General features: G+C 34.4%; 1 long non-coding RNA gene across 1 annotated transcript in view; it reads right to left on the bottom strand.

The window, feature by feature from the left end:
• Positions 1 to 599: 599 nt before the first annotated feature.
• Positions 600 to 14,752, bottom strand: part of LOC140527143 (uncharacterized) — an 85,826-nt gene continuing 71,673 nt past the window's right edge. The window contains exons 2-4 of the long non-coding RNA XR_011974695.1: positions 14,323 to 14,373; positions 5,747 to 5,835; positions 600 to 1,103 (exon numbers count right to left, since the gene is read on the bottom strand). This is a non-coding gene — a long non-coding RNA (uncharacterized lncRNA). The remainder of the gene's footprint in view (positions 1,104 to 5,746; positions 5,836 to 14,322; positions 14,374 to 14,752) is intronic.

Here is a 14,752-nt window from a genome sequence, read left to right as displayed (position 1 = left end):
TAGAAAAACTTTCTTCCTTTCTCAAACCTATGTACCTCACCATTTTTTTTTTGTTAACTATGGTATAGAGTAGAAAAGTTTCAATAAATAATCTTGCACATGACTGAAAGTTGTCAATCATTTTTTCTGACATTCATACCCTAGCGGTTGGTTTAGAGGAAAAGAAAATTGTCTTCAGAAATTTGACTTCTAGTCATTTGCAAAACTACACAGATTTGGCATATGTTGAATTGCTTGCCTTCCAAAGGGAAGGGGTGGGGAGGGAGGGAGGTAAAGAAGCTAGAACTCAAAGTGTTAGGAACAACTGTTGAGTAATGTTCTTGCCACTAGGAAATAAGAAATACAGGTAAAGGGGTACAGAAAGTTATCTGGCCCTACAGGACAAAAGAGAAGATGGAGACAAGGGCAGAGAGGGATGATAGAAGAGAGGGCAGATTGGTGATAGGAGCAATTAGAATGCTTGGTGTCTGGGGGGGAGGGGATAAAAGAGGAGAAAATTTGGAACCCAAAATTTTGTTAAAATGAATGTTAAATAAATTAAATAAATAAATAAATAAACAAACAAACAAAAAAAGAAATTTGGCTTCTAGAATGTTCACTCTGGGGGAACTTTGATTGAATTTATTGAAACATACAGCACAGAGAAACTTTTATAAAAATCCAAGCAATTGATAATAGTAATCAGACACATCTATGTTGCACTTGATAATTTACGAAAGGACTTTTCTCACAACAACCCTGTGAAGCTCACAGTGTTTGTTTTATTATTCTCATTTTACAGATCTGGAAACTGAGGCTTGGAGAGACAGCCCAGTATTGGAGATAGTGCTATGTCAGAAAGAGGTCAATTAATGTACCACAGCAGAAAGAGTCTCCAAAGTATGTATACCTAAAATAAAGTACTCAAGTTTTGTTTTGCTTTGTTTTACTGTTCTATTTCAGAAAGCATCATTGCCAAAAACAACAACAGTTGCCACTTGGTTCTCAAACTTCTGGTGATTAACCTCTTCCTGCACAGTTAGCATAGTCCAATATGCCTAACACATAGTTTGCTGCTACGTTCACATTCAAGGTCTCAGAAGCTTTGCAAATCCTGTTAGAACCTGCATGAAGATAAGAGATTAACACCACTCTATGATGAAGCAAGCAATAGAACAAAATATTTATGCAAATGAGATATACACTAAGGCAGGGATTAATGAAATTTAGAATATATGATTTTCATGACTTTCAATATAACTGGTTTTCTTTATAATCCTATATAATTATTTTATGCCTTTAAAAACATTACTTTGAGAAAGGGAATATGATCATTAGATTGCAAAAGGTGTCCATGGCACAAAAGGAAAAAAAAAGATTAAGAATCCTTGAGGTCAAGTGTTTATCAGGATAATAATAAAAACAAAAATAGACAGACTTTATATAGTGCTCTAAAGTTTACAAAAACTTTGTATATGCTATCTCATTTGATTCTTGCTAGTCTATGAGATAGGAGCTTTTATCATCCCCATTCTATAGGTGAGGAAACAGAGAGACAGAGAGACTTGTCCAAGATCATAAATCTAAGAAGTATATTGAGACAGTATTTGAACTCACATCTGCCTGATGTCTTCATCATCCTGCATGCTATCTATTGCATCACTTAACTACCCTCATAAGAGAAGTTATAACAGAAGGTATCCTAGATAGAACAACCCAAAAAAATAATTCTCTATTGATAACGGGACTCTTCAAATGTTCCTGTCCATAAATGACACTGTACTGATTAACAGAGGGTCCCTAAACATAAAAACAAAGCTTCCTTAATGAAATCCATAGAAAAGGAAAAGAGATTGGTTGGTTATCCACACTGGCAAAACAAAGTATGGATATTGCCCAGTCTATGACATATCTTAGAAGGGTAATTGCCTACTTAGAGCACCTTTGGTCTAGTATGTTATAATAGGGATTCCTTGAATGTATAGATTGGACTACCAAGAAACTAAGGTCCTTTCTTCTTCTCAAATTCTGTAAACCATTGATTTCAAATATTATATATATTCAAATTCAAGTATTACATATGTGTGCACACATATGTGTATATGATACATATATCATGTGTGTGCTTATATGTATTTTGGCATATATGCACATGCGTATACATACATATATAACTTGAAATTCCTATTCAAGTCAGATTTTTTTGTGTAAAAATATAGATAGATCAATAAATAGATGATAGAAAAATGCATATAGGCTATATATGAATATATAGACATAGACAGATGTAGATACAAAAATAGCTACATCTCTATAACTCTAGACATCTTTTCTGCTATGTGCATTTTTTTAACTTAAGTATTTCTAATCATTGATGTTCTTTCACACTTATATGTTGCTAGTCATTTCTCTTTACCACAAAAATAAATAGTAATAATGGTATTTATAAAGTTCTTTAAGATTTACAAAGGCACTTTGTACATCTTCTCCCATTTAATCCTTACAACAACCTTGAGAGGTAGGGGCTATTATTACTCTCTTTTTATAGGAAGAACAGAGGTAGAGAGAGGTTAAGGTAGGTAGTGTCAGTTAACTACTGTCTGAGATCCAGCTTGAACTCCAGATCTTACTGACTCTAGATCCAACACACACATAAACAAGTCTACAGATAAAAAAAAAGAGGAGTGTATATGAAACAATGAGCTTCTATCCTGTAGAATTTGTTTTTTTAAGCACATATTAAATTTAAAACAATATTTTCCATGCAACTGTTTTTCTGTGTCCTCTTTCTACTTTCCTTCTATACATTTTTGTCCATTTTAATGTTTAATGAATGTTCTTTTCTTTCTTTGTCATTACTATTAAAACCTACCCATTCTTCCCATACAGCTCTCTATCCCTCGCCCCTCTTTTTTGTAACCAATAAATATCTAAACTAAGGAAATTCACACATTGGCTTTTACTGAAGATATATGTCCCACTCTACACCTCTTGACCATCCTTTCCTGACTGCCAAGAGGCACGTATATTTCTAAGGCATACTTAAATTATTCTCCTTGGGGTAAAAAAATGATTCTAAAGTAGAGTTGAAGGCTATAATGATGTTAGTCCTATGGGAGGAGGAGATTGGCAGTGCAAAGGGAAAATTAGACTTTAAAACCAATGGACAGATTATACATATATAGGCAAGGGAGACCAGGGCAACTGCAATGCAAGTTTGAGAGAGAAGATTAATCTGACTCAATAGGCATTGCAGCTAAGTAGTATGGAAGAATATCATTGATTATAGAGATTCTGAACAAAAGAAAGAAAAAGCCTCATATTTTAGAACAAAATCAGAATAGAATACAAGGTCAAGGTCAGTCTGAATCTATTTTGGGGAAATTTTGAAGGACTTTCAATGACACCATAAAAGCAGACTGACTCTTTATTCTAAATAAATTCCTCGAGATGGTATCTCACTCATGAAATACTAGCACAGTATGGTGGATAAGATGGCTGGATCTGAACTTAGAGAATGTGGGTGGGTACAAATCCCAGTTCAGCTACCTGCATGACTAGTATGGGACCTTACATATAATAGGAACTTGATGAATATTTGTTGACTAGAATGAAGTTGAATGTATGAGTGGGAAAAGGAGTAGATTGCTTATATAGCAAGAATGAAACAGCTGGACAACCGAAGTGGAGCAGCGACACTCCTGGGACATTAAATAATGAGGTGAAGGAATCCAGTATGCTTGGTGGAGAACTTAACTGAAGATTTGTGGTTAGACAGACAAGAATTGCAGTGGGTGAGAAAGTATTCAGGGCTTGAATGAGGGAAACAAAATCATATAGTTATCAAAGAATCAAATATATTCATATTTTTTTCTAAACCTTAACGTGCTTTCTCTTTTTTCTGGTCAAAACTGCTCTATGCACATATCTTACTGAAGGTTTTAATCAGTGATGTTCTCCCATACTTAAATATTGCTAACCATTTCATTTTATCACAAATACTTCTGAAGCATGTTTAAATTATGCCTCTTGGGGCAAAAAAAAAAATCATCCTAAGGTTGAGTTGAAAATTGTAATAATATTAATTCCTCAGGGATAAAGGGTATAGGGAAGGAAAATGGTTTTATAATTAGAAACTTCATCAGTATCACAGGCTTAAAGTGCCCAAATGCAAGTTAGGTAGTGTCCATCTTAGATTGGTTCTCCTTCAACTTTTAAATTTAATGGGATTGTCTATTTTAATGATAAGAAAGGCCACAATTAGGAGAATATAAAGCCCATTAGCTGATACACCTACCCCTCTTACTGCAATTCACCGTCTTTAGATTTAAAGAAAATCTACTTAGGCACATACTTTGCAGCAATATTTTTCTTACCAATAATTCTTAGCTATAACTTGGAAGTAAAATTTTAATTCTAGCCCAAAGTACCTTTCTAGACTTGGCTTAAGATGGAGGCTCATGGTGTCTTCTCAAAACTTTTCTCTGTTTACAATGGTCCAGATCTTAAAGACCTTTCTCCTTTCATTCGTTCACTTCTGTCTCATGTACTACAGCCAAAAGTGCAAAGGCTTATGGGGTTCTTTCATGTGTTGTGCATATCTGTCTATTACCAACTAGATTAAGATCATGGATCTGTTTCTCACATGTCAACTAATGAATTATAATGGCAATGAATTGTGTAATATGGCTTTGATATTTTTTCTGCAAAATTAAACTAATGCTTTGAAATTGGATATTAAATATTCCTTAATAAGGCATAATCACTAAGACACTGAGTCAGTTTAGGGGTTGTTTCATCCAATTTTCATAGAGGATTCAAGCTATAATAAATGGAAAACTCTCATCCTCATTGCCCTTCTATAAAAAGTACCTACAGCCAATGAAGGCTTACTGACCCAGAACAAATAAATTAATAAGCCTTAGTAATTATATTTGGGTCATTTTATTTTAAACCATGAAATCAAAAGCTCTGTTCACATTAGTGCATGAATTGCTGTAACTAGATGATGGGGCTCCCCTGATAGACAGACCATCTGTGAATGTGTTCAAGGTTTTTCCATCATCCAAACAGAAGTCTCCTTCCTCTCTCCTTTCTCTCTCTCCCTCTCCCTCTCCCTCTCCCTCGCTCCTCTTCCTCTCCCTCTCCCTCGCTCCTCTTCCTTCTTTCCCTCTTTCCTTTTCTCCCTCTCTCCAGTTCACTAATTTTTCTCCCTCTCATGAGTACTGTCTTCTTAAAACAACTCAACTCTCCTTTTTCAGAGAATTAGAAAATGAATCTATAAATACTGTCAAAGTGGAGAAGCTTCTAGAAGTCTGCCATTAATAGGCCTTCAATTGAGACAACCCAAGAAAATGTTGTCTTAAGGAACTAAAGGAAGCATGAGTTTACTTTTCATTACTAAGTGCCTTTTTTTTTCTCTGTTATTCCTATATGAAGTTAAGAATTTTTCTACAGCTACTGGTGAAACTGTAAACTGATACAAGAATTCTACAAAGCAATTTGAAACTATGTCCAAAAGTTATTAAAATGCCTATACCCTTTGAACCAGTGATATCATTACTAGGTCTATAACCCCAAAGAAATCATCAGAAAAGAAAAGGGCCCATATGTACAAATTTTTTTTATAACAGTTCTTTTTATAGAGTTAAATAACTGAAATGTGAGAGGTACCATGAGGTGGGAAATGGCTAAACAATTTACGGCATATGATTGTGATGGACTACTATTGTACTATAAGAGATGAAATGAATGTTTTCAGAGATACCTGGGAAGACTTGGGTGAACTGATAGGAGTAAGGTAAGCAGAACCAGAAGAACTCAAAAAACTGCTTATGTTTATTTGGACCAACAAGCCTGAAAAAAAAGAACAGTACATGAAATGAACATATATTAATATATTCTACTTATAGCCAAATTACTGGATACAACTTGGATACATAATCCTTTAGTATTGAAGCCTTTAGGCCCTTGTTCTATTGTTAATCAATACTTCCAAAATCCCAACCCTGGGTTACCATTAGTGTTTCTTATGAATATGATGGAACAAGTAGGACAACTTCAACTGCATTGTTGAGTACCAATGGTTGTTATCAAATCTCAGTCAGGTCTGCACTTCTGTGTAGCAATCATTTTGTGTCTCTAACTCTCTATTATGCTGCCCACAACTATTGCTCCAAATTTTCCTTTTTCCTCTCATTCCTTTTATACCTCCCTTTCCTCATCTCAGCAGAAAACCTAGCCTTTTTTTCACTAGGAAAATAAAATCTGCCCTACACAAGTTCCCTCTACCCAATTCTTCTACCCCATCACCCTCTCCCCCATTCTTTCTTCCTTTGCTCTGGTCTTTGATGAAGATATCTTTGGCAAAGTCAGCCCTCTAATTAATATTCTTAATTCCATACTTTCCTCTCTCTTCCCACCCAATATTTGCCAGGTACTGTGCTAAATAAACTGCTGGAGTTCGCCTGCACTCTTTTTGATCTCAAATCTTTAAGCTCAAATTCCTCATCACACAACTGATCTCAAATCTTTAAACTCAAATTCTTTATCACCATTTGTGGGCATCATCATCATCATCAGAAAGTCCCATTGGCATTTCAAACTCGTTATGTCTAAACCAGAACTTAATATATTTCTTCTTGAATCTACCACCCTCCTATTTCCCTTTTTTCTATAAAACACAACTTTCAGTCCTTTCTGTATTCTTGACCCTTTGTTCTCCCTTACCCCCTTATCCAATTAGCTACTAAGTCTTGTCAGTTTTATTATCACACAATCTTACATCCATCCCTTTCTCTCCACTCAAATGCCAGCACCTTAGTTTAGGCCCTCATCTCTTCCCTCCTGGATCATCTTAATAGTCTCCTAATTGGTTCCCTTTTGGCTGACTGCTCCCCTCTCTGATCCATCTTCCAAATAGCTAGTCTGACCATGTCAACCTCCACATCCCACCCACCCCCACTCAAAAGCTTTCAGTGTTTTCTTTTTGTTTCTGGGATAAAATATAAAATCTTCAGTTGGATAGTTAATGTCCTGAATAATCTGGCTTCAGCCTTCTATGGCTTATTTCACATTACTCTTATTCAGTCAGTTTAAATTTCAGTCAAGCTAAACCCTTCCTTTTACCCTCTCTTTAACCCCCTCAAATCCTTCCACCACATGGAATTCAATCTCAGTCCTCTATGTTTTCACACAGACCTGCAATGCATTCTAACCTCACTTGTATATCTTTCTTTCCCTCCTATGTCCATATATGTGACCATATATTACAGGAAGTCTTTCCTGAATCATCCTAGTTTGTAATCTTTTCTTCTTCCTCAAGTTATCTTATGTTTTCTCATCTGCTCATCCCCTCCTAGAATGTAAACTCCTTCAGGGCAGGGACTGATTCACTGTCTTTTTATCCCTATCCTCCAGCATAGTGCCTCCAATGAATGTCTAGTCAAGTGAAATGAATTGAGGTTGTTTTACGGCTGTTATAATTTTTAGGGAAAGGAAGTGAGGAAATGATGTCATTTCTCTGTTTAGTCTCTGTTTAAAAGATTATTTCTCAGCCATTCAAGATTACATCATCATATAATTCAGACTTTCATAGTGAATACCTAGTATGAAAAAGTAGAAAAAAAAAAAAAAGAAATGAGAGAGAAAGAGAAAGGACCAAAGGAAAACCTCAACCAATTTCATAGAGGGCTTAAAGAATATGAAACATATTCTCTGAGTTTATTAGATGATTGATTAGTACAGCAACTTGTTGCACTCCAAAGAGAAGGCAAAAAGAGTATGACTTAGTGAGCAACCTCTATGAGGAAACTGCTTGGCGCCTACAGGGTCTTATAACTGACACGCCACCAGTTTCGAAAATGTATGTTGCTATAACTATGACACATTTAGATTATTATCAAATCAGATAATATCTATGTTTTTGAATAGAGAACACCAGTAACAAAATGGGATGGCCACAAGTCTAGTATGCTATCTCCTATAGTAGTCTATGAAGGATGCTTCAGAGGAAGACATAAAATTCCTGTAATTATTATTTAACATTTATTTGGCACCATAAATGTATCCAGTGCAGTATGATAAATAAAGTTGTGCCAAGCCAATAACAAAATCTCTGCCCTGAGGAGTTTAAGGCCATGAATGATGGCGATAATACACCTAATTGGGCAATACTATACCATGGAGGGAAATTTCTTCCTAGGAGGATTTGTTGCTTTCATGACATTTAAGACTACATAACTGAATGTACCCTTTTCTAAATTACTCAACTGTATAACTTTTAAAATAACACAAACCAAACCAATGCAATACGCAACAAAAACACGCAACAATATTGGTCAATGTAAACCTATAATTGAATGCAAGATGTGCTATATGGTCCCAGAGTGAATCTCTTTGGGTTCAAAGCTGTTAAGCTGAAACATCTATTTGGGTCAAAAACGCTCAAATTGGTCAAAAAGCATTAATTAAACTCTCACTTTGAGCCCAGTAGTGTTGTTCATGTGTACCTGGCAGTGTGGTTACCCAGACTCTCTTTATGGTGAGTTGGTAGAAAAAGTACTTATTGTGGAATTGGAAGACTTGGATTCAAGTCTCTCTTTCACACATGATACACCCTTTCCTACCTCCACATTTTTACATTGACCATCAGGGAGAACTGTAATGCATTCTTTCTTTCTATTCTTTATTAACTGAGGCCCTGTCTTCATATGTGCATGTGCATATTATAAATGCACACATATGTGTATATACATATACGTATTATATGTGCATGTATGTATAGCTACACTTGTATATATTTTTGTATACTCTTCCCTATAAAAATAAGATTCAATGATATAAGAAATGGTAAGCTGAGTAATCTTAGAGAAACAGACATGCACTAAATAGTGAAATGAGAAATGAGCAGAACCAGAACATTGTACATAGTAACTGCAAAATTGTTTTAAGAACAACTTTGAATGAATAAGGATATATAAAGGAAGACATTACCTGCATCCAGAGAAAGAACAGATAAATAGAAGTATAAATAGAATGATTGTACATATATATATATACATACACACACACACACACACACACACACATACATACATATTTACGTCTAATGGTAGCCCTCTACAAGGTGAGGTGGGATGGGGTGGTGAAAATTTAAAAACAGAAATTTATCCAACAACTTTATTATATATTTCAAAGGAATAGCAAGTTGTACACAATAGATTTGAAATTTAATGAGCAATTACCTTTTTCATTATACTATGTTAGGGAAATGATTGTTTTATTCCATAAATAAAATAAATACTTTTTTTAAAACAGTAAGCTTCACCAGAGTAGGGATTGTCTCCTTTGTTTTCTAGTACTAGAACAGTTCTGGGCATAGCATAGTCACTTAATAAATGCTTATTGACCGATGGATTAATTGATGTATAAAGCATTTCGTAAACCTTAAAGGGTTATTTATATGCCTCAACTATCATCATCATCATCTTGAAATTCAGTCCCAAACACCACACTTTGTTCCTGTATATTTCTTAAAAATCTAACTTTAATCATCTTGGTTTGCTTTGGGATACCTTATACATTCCACCACATTTGTTTGTCTGTCTGTATTGTTTATTTTTTGTCTATATGTTTATGTATTTATTTTACATATGCATATACATATAGAAATATATATTATATGTCTATACATAGGTCTAAATATGTCTATTTAATATCTGTAAACATATGTAGAAAATATCACATCTGTTTAATGTTTTTTTTTGAAGAGAAGGAGGAAGATAAAGAAGCAAAGAGGATAAAGACAAGCGTAGATGGAGATAATAAGGGGAAGGAGGAGAGGGGAGGATAAGAATAAGTTAGAAGAAGGAGAAGGAAAAGTTAGAGGAGAAGAGATGGAAAGGAAGAGCAGAAAAAAGGCAAAGGAGAAGATAAGAAGGAAAAGGAGAAGGAAGAAGAAAATGAAAGGATAAAAGGAAGCAAAGAAAAGGAAGAGAAGAGAGGAGAAAGAAAAGGAGGAGATGTGAATAAGAAACATTCAATGGGATACAATTTTACTTTTGACTGCAGCAGTCATATCTGAAATATTGCAAAAGCCAGGATGGATCCTGCCAATCCTTTGCATAGTGTGGCCTATATGGAATACATTAGTTTTTGTGTCTTAGACTAAGAGTCACTAGAAAGCAGGGGCCGCACTGACATGTTGCTTTGTGCAATAAAAATGCTTACTATAAAACCGTACACACAGGTGGACTGATGCTTTGATGGAGATATTTTTCAGGATAACGATGTGATACTTAACAAATTTTTGTTTCTTCCAGGTAACAAACCAACTAAGAAAATAGGGATATAATTTTGCCATAAATTCTATTCCTTATAAAACCAACCAAGTTATGCAGTAGCCCTAGCCAACCTTTCCAGCCAGAACCAAGGGGACAGCTTTCTCCATTAAAGCTGGACTAGTAGATTGCCTATTCTCTGAATCTCTGTCTTATTCTGGATACCACAAATTAAAAATTCTTCAAATCATCCATAAAAAAGACAGTGTTTCTCTTGTCACCTAGAAAGTATTCCTATTTGAGAGAATGTTTTATTTCTAGTATTGCATCTTTTTAAAATATAAGAAGAGGATTTAAAAATTAAGAAGAGGATTTTCAATGTTGCTCTCAAAAAAGCTTAAATTGACAGTATGTATGTGGATTTTTAAATGGCATGATATAGTTGAATACATGAAATAAAACAGAAATATAAGAGGAATTTATCTTTTTTCCTCAGGGATAATTTTGAATAGGATCATTGTCTGAAAGTATAGGATTTAAAGAAATGGAGTCATTAAAAAGAGAGAAGAAAAGTACATCAGCTGTATAAAATATCATTAATTGATTACTGTTGAGTGCAATAATACTCTCATAACACTAAGGTAACAAAATATTAAACTGAATTCAACCACTTTAAAATCTAGCAAATGATTGATAGCTTAAAACACAGATATGACTAAGGGCCTAAGAATTCATACTTTGACATAATTCAGGGATCAGTATTTTCATGGCATGCATTCTCTGTTCTCTGGTACAGAGGGCAACCCACCCACATCTTGTTGTGTAGGATTCCCTGCCAGTATTTCCTCATTAATCTTCCTCAGACACCTCCAATGTGTTGGAGGTGTTCCTCTACTTCATTTAACATTTCTGAGTAACATGGTAGCAACCCATCTCATTCACTTGGATCCATGCCCTGATCTTGCATCTGATAAAGGGACTTATTTTAATATCATGATATTTCATGATTTACAAGCATACTATCTCCAAGATGGGCTTTTATAGTAGTAAGCAATGCTACCCAATTTCCCAAATGGAATTAGGTTTGACTTCCCTTATGTATTCAATCCTGTGCCTATCTCATTACTCATCAGAGAAAAGAGTGGTATAATGCATAAAAAGACCTACATTGAAATTCTGATTCTAACACCTATTTGGGTAAACTTCATTGAACCTCAGTTTCCTAATCTGTAAGATAGTGATAATAATAATTACTTCATAGGGTTGTTGTGAGAATCAAATGAGAAAATATATGTAAAATGTTGCAAATGCAAAACACATGTAAAGTGTTTAATAAATGCTTATCACTACCCCTTCTATATATTTTAGTTATTATTATTGTCCATGGCTAACTTTTCCAAGCTCTGTGTACTGTTAGATTAAGTAAATAGAGTGTAAACACTAAAGCCTATCACAATCTGCTCAATATGTGCTTTAGCAACTTGTTTTACTCATTCCCGATTATCAATTTCTTAAAGAGATCTTGGATATCGTTGGTAAATCTCCATAGAATTCTGGTTCTTGATGAAATGAATACTGTATCATCTGCCATCTAGAGAACTGCACTATCAGAAGAGAATCCACCTGCCAATTGGGTATTACCCAAGGAAGATATCCTCCATAGAAGCTGCCAACAGTTTTGGAAAGTATATTTTTCCTCTAATGCCTTTGTTGATATAGATACTCTGAGGATCATTGAACAAAGGTTTTTGTTTTGTTTTGTTTTGGGGTTTTTTTGTGATTGTTTCTGTAGCCCATGTAAGCTCGAAACCTCTAACTCACAGAGGCAGGCTTGGTCCCCAGAGCAAAACTAAATAAATCTCCTCAATATTATAAGGTTAACTCTGAGAGACTGGGGATCAGGGTGTTTTTCTAATGCTATCACTCATAAGCTTCAACTGATTTGTTTTTCCCACCATGAATATCAGTTGATATTCATGTCAGCCAGAGTTAGATTTTAGAAAGAAGTATATCAAAACCACAATTTTACTACTCGGAACAATTGGCATAAAACACACACACACACACACACACACACACACACACACACACACGCACTGCCCCCACCCTTCCCCATAGTCTATGACACAATTTCACAAATATATACAGAAAGTCCAGGAGAACGGACTCAGACTTAGAGAGCTCATGTGGCAAAGGGGGTAACAGCTTCTGGAAATTCTTTTACTGAAGTACTCAAGATGTTCCCATTAGGTATAGTATGATTTCATTCATCTGGGTTTTTTTGTTTTTGTTTTTCTTTTTTTGTTTTTTTTTTTTGTTTTTTTTAATGCTGGGTGTAGAGTCCAGAATCCAGTTTCCTTCCATTCTGTGCTTAAAATCCCCTGAAGACACACCAATGAGAAAATAGAAAGTCCAAAATCTTCTGGACATCTGAAGTTAATTAACAAGGCCAAGGGGATGCCTGGAAAAGTCAGAAAAACTATCCTCCCCTCCAAGTGATTTCTTCTTAGGAATGTGGCTAACACTCTCTCTCATGGTTTACTATTCACTTAAATCTTTGATTCTATTTCAATCATTTATATAGCACCACCAAATCCTTTATCTAATCCTGAACAGACTTTCATTGCACCTAGAGAAGTGTCCAGACTGTGTTCATACCTAATGAGCAACTGAGATATATTTTGACCTGATAAATATATTAAAGCTAAATGGAGTGAATGGTTCTGATTCCACACTTGGATATTATTCATGTATTCCTATGTGATAATAATTTTACATTAGAGATCTACATTGTTGGAGGAAATCTCACAAGGCTATATTTTGTTCTGTTGTGTCAATATTTTTATAATCAAGAATCAATTAAAAATGGGAAATTATATATCTGTAAATATATAGAAATTTAATGGCAAAAAAAGCCTGTTTTGCTCTCATCTTCCAATTTTTCTGAAATTCTCCACTCTTTGAGATAAATTCAAAATTGTTCCCCAAGTGCCTTTAAAATTATATTGACTCCAGTTGGATTTCAGTACATGTTAGCTAGAAGAAACCATTTTTTACTTCCATATATTAATTAGTGAGGTACTACAGTCTAGAAATAATAATTATAAAGTACTATAGAAAATCCAATAGATCTATTCAATTTCATGCCTATTTGGTTTTTGTTTTCTTTTTCTTTACAATTTTAATTCTAAGTATTCTTAGGATGAACTTTCATCCTTTTTAATTTCCTTATCCTAAAGCATATTTTTCAGCAAATTCTTCATCATTCTCCCCACACCTACTCCCTCGCCAGGCAGAAATCTTCTGAACTATCAAAGATACCACCAAACATCTAATCACACTGAGCAACAACCTGAATGTCACTTATCACACAAATCCAATTGGTTTGCAAAATGTTCTTATTTCTACTTCTACATTTGATGTTTCTGTTCCCTTCTTTCCACCCATATACACTACACTTTTCTTCAGACTATCATCACTATCAAGTGTCACACTGCAATCCCCCACACAGCTACCAATGGGATGGTATCAAAGTTCTGGTCTGCTATTAGCAATAACTTACTGAATTAACATCAGTAACTTTCAATTACCACTAGGAACAAACAAAAACTCCTCTATTTGGCATTTGAAGGTTTCCTTCACAAACTAACTCCAAGTTCCTATTACACAATATTCTATCTACCAATGCAGGTCAACACCTTCCTTGTAACTTATTCTCATAGATATAAAATATAACTCTCATATAACATAGTCTACAGAAGGAGATAGAGTATTTATTAAGCATATGTTTGAGTACATAGACTCATACAAATATATAAACCCATTCTAGAAAAAATACCTATAAATTTCTAAATTGCTATCAAATTAAGTTAAGTTTATTCCTTAATCAGAATATTTAACATATTAGACATATAATGGCCTTGTCCTCACTTAAAGTGGAGAATAAGTTTCCATCTCACATCTACAGTGCCATTTTTTTAACAGTCTTGAGTGTTAATGACTTTGATTTGGACAAAAGTCTTCTAAGTTAAACATGGCTAAAAGTTTCTATTCAAGTCCTCACCTTGGGCTTCTTATGCATCATGCAGGGGTGGGGAAGTAGTAGCAGTATTTGCTAAAAGAAAGACAAAATGAAAATAAGATTGAATTCTCAAAATAAAAAATGCTTCATCAGAAGCAAAATAGGCATAGTCAAAGATGAATGTCATGAATGAGAACCACTTACAAGGAATGTATCAATCTTATAGTTCTAATTACAATGGATCAGGGTTACTGTGAGCATGATTCATTTAAGACATACATGGATTAAAAATTCACTTTCACAGCTTAGATCAATTTATTCCCAAATGTCAACATGAGAAACAAGAAGAGATGAAATCTACATACACAGTATGTGAATATGCAAGTATATAAAGTATAAAATTATAAAATATTTTAATATTTGCATTTACAAGTATACCATTGCCATAAGTTATACTAAGTAGCAGTGGTTA

The sequence above is a fragment of the Notamacropus eugenii genome, chromosome 2 (assembly GCF_028372415.1).
Source record: "Notamacropus eugenii isolate mMacEug1 chromosome 2, mMacEug1.pri_v2, whole genome shotgun sequence".
NCBI classification, from domain to species: domain Eukaryota; kingdom Metazoa; phylum Chordata; class Mammalia; order Diprotodontia; family Macropodidae; genus Notamacropus; species Notamacropus eugenii.
Note: the sequence above shows the minus strand (reverse complement) of the source record. Positions and strands in the feature narration are given on the sequence as shown.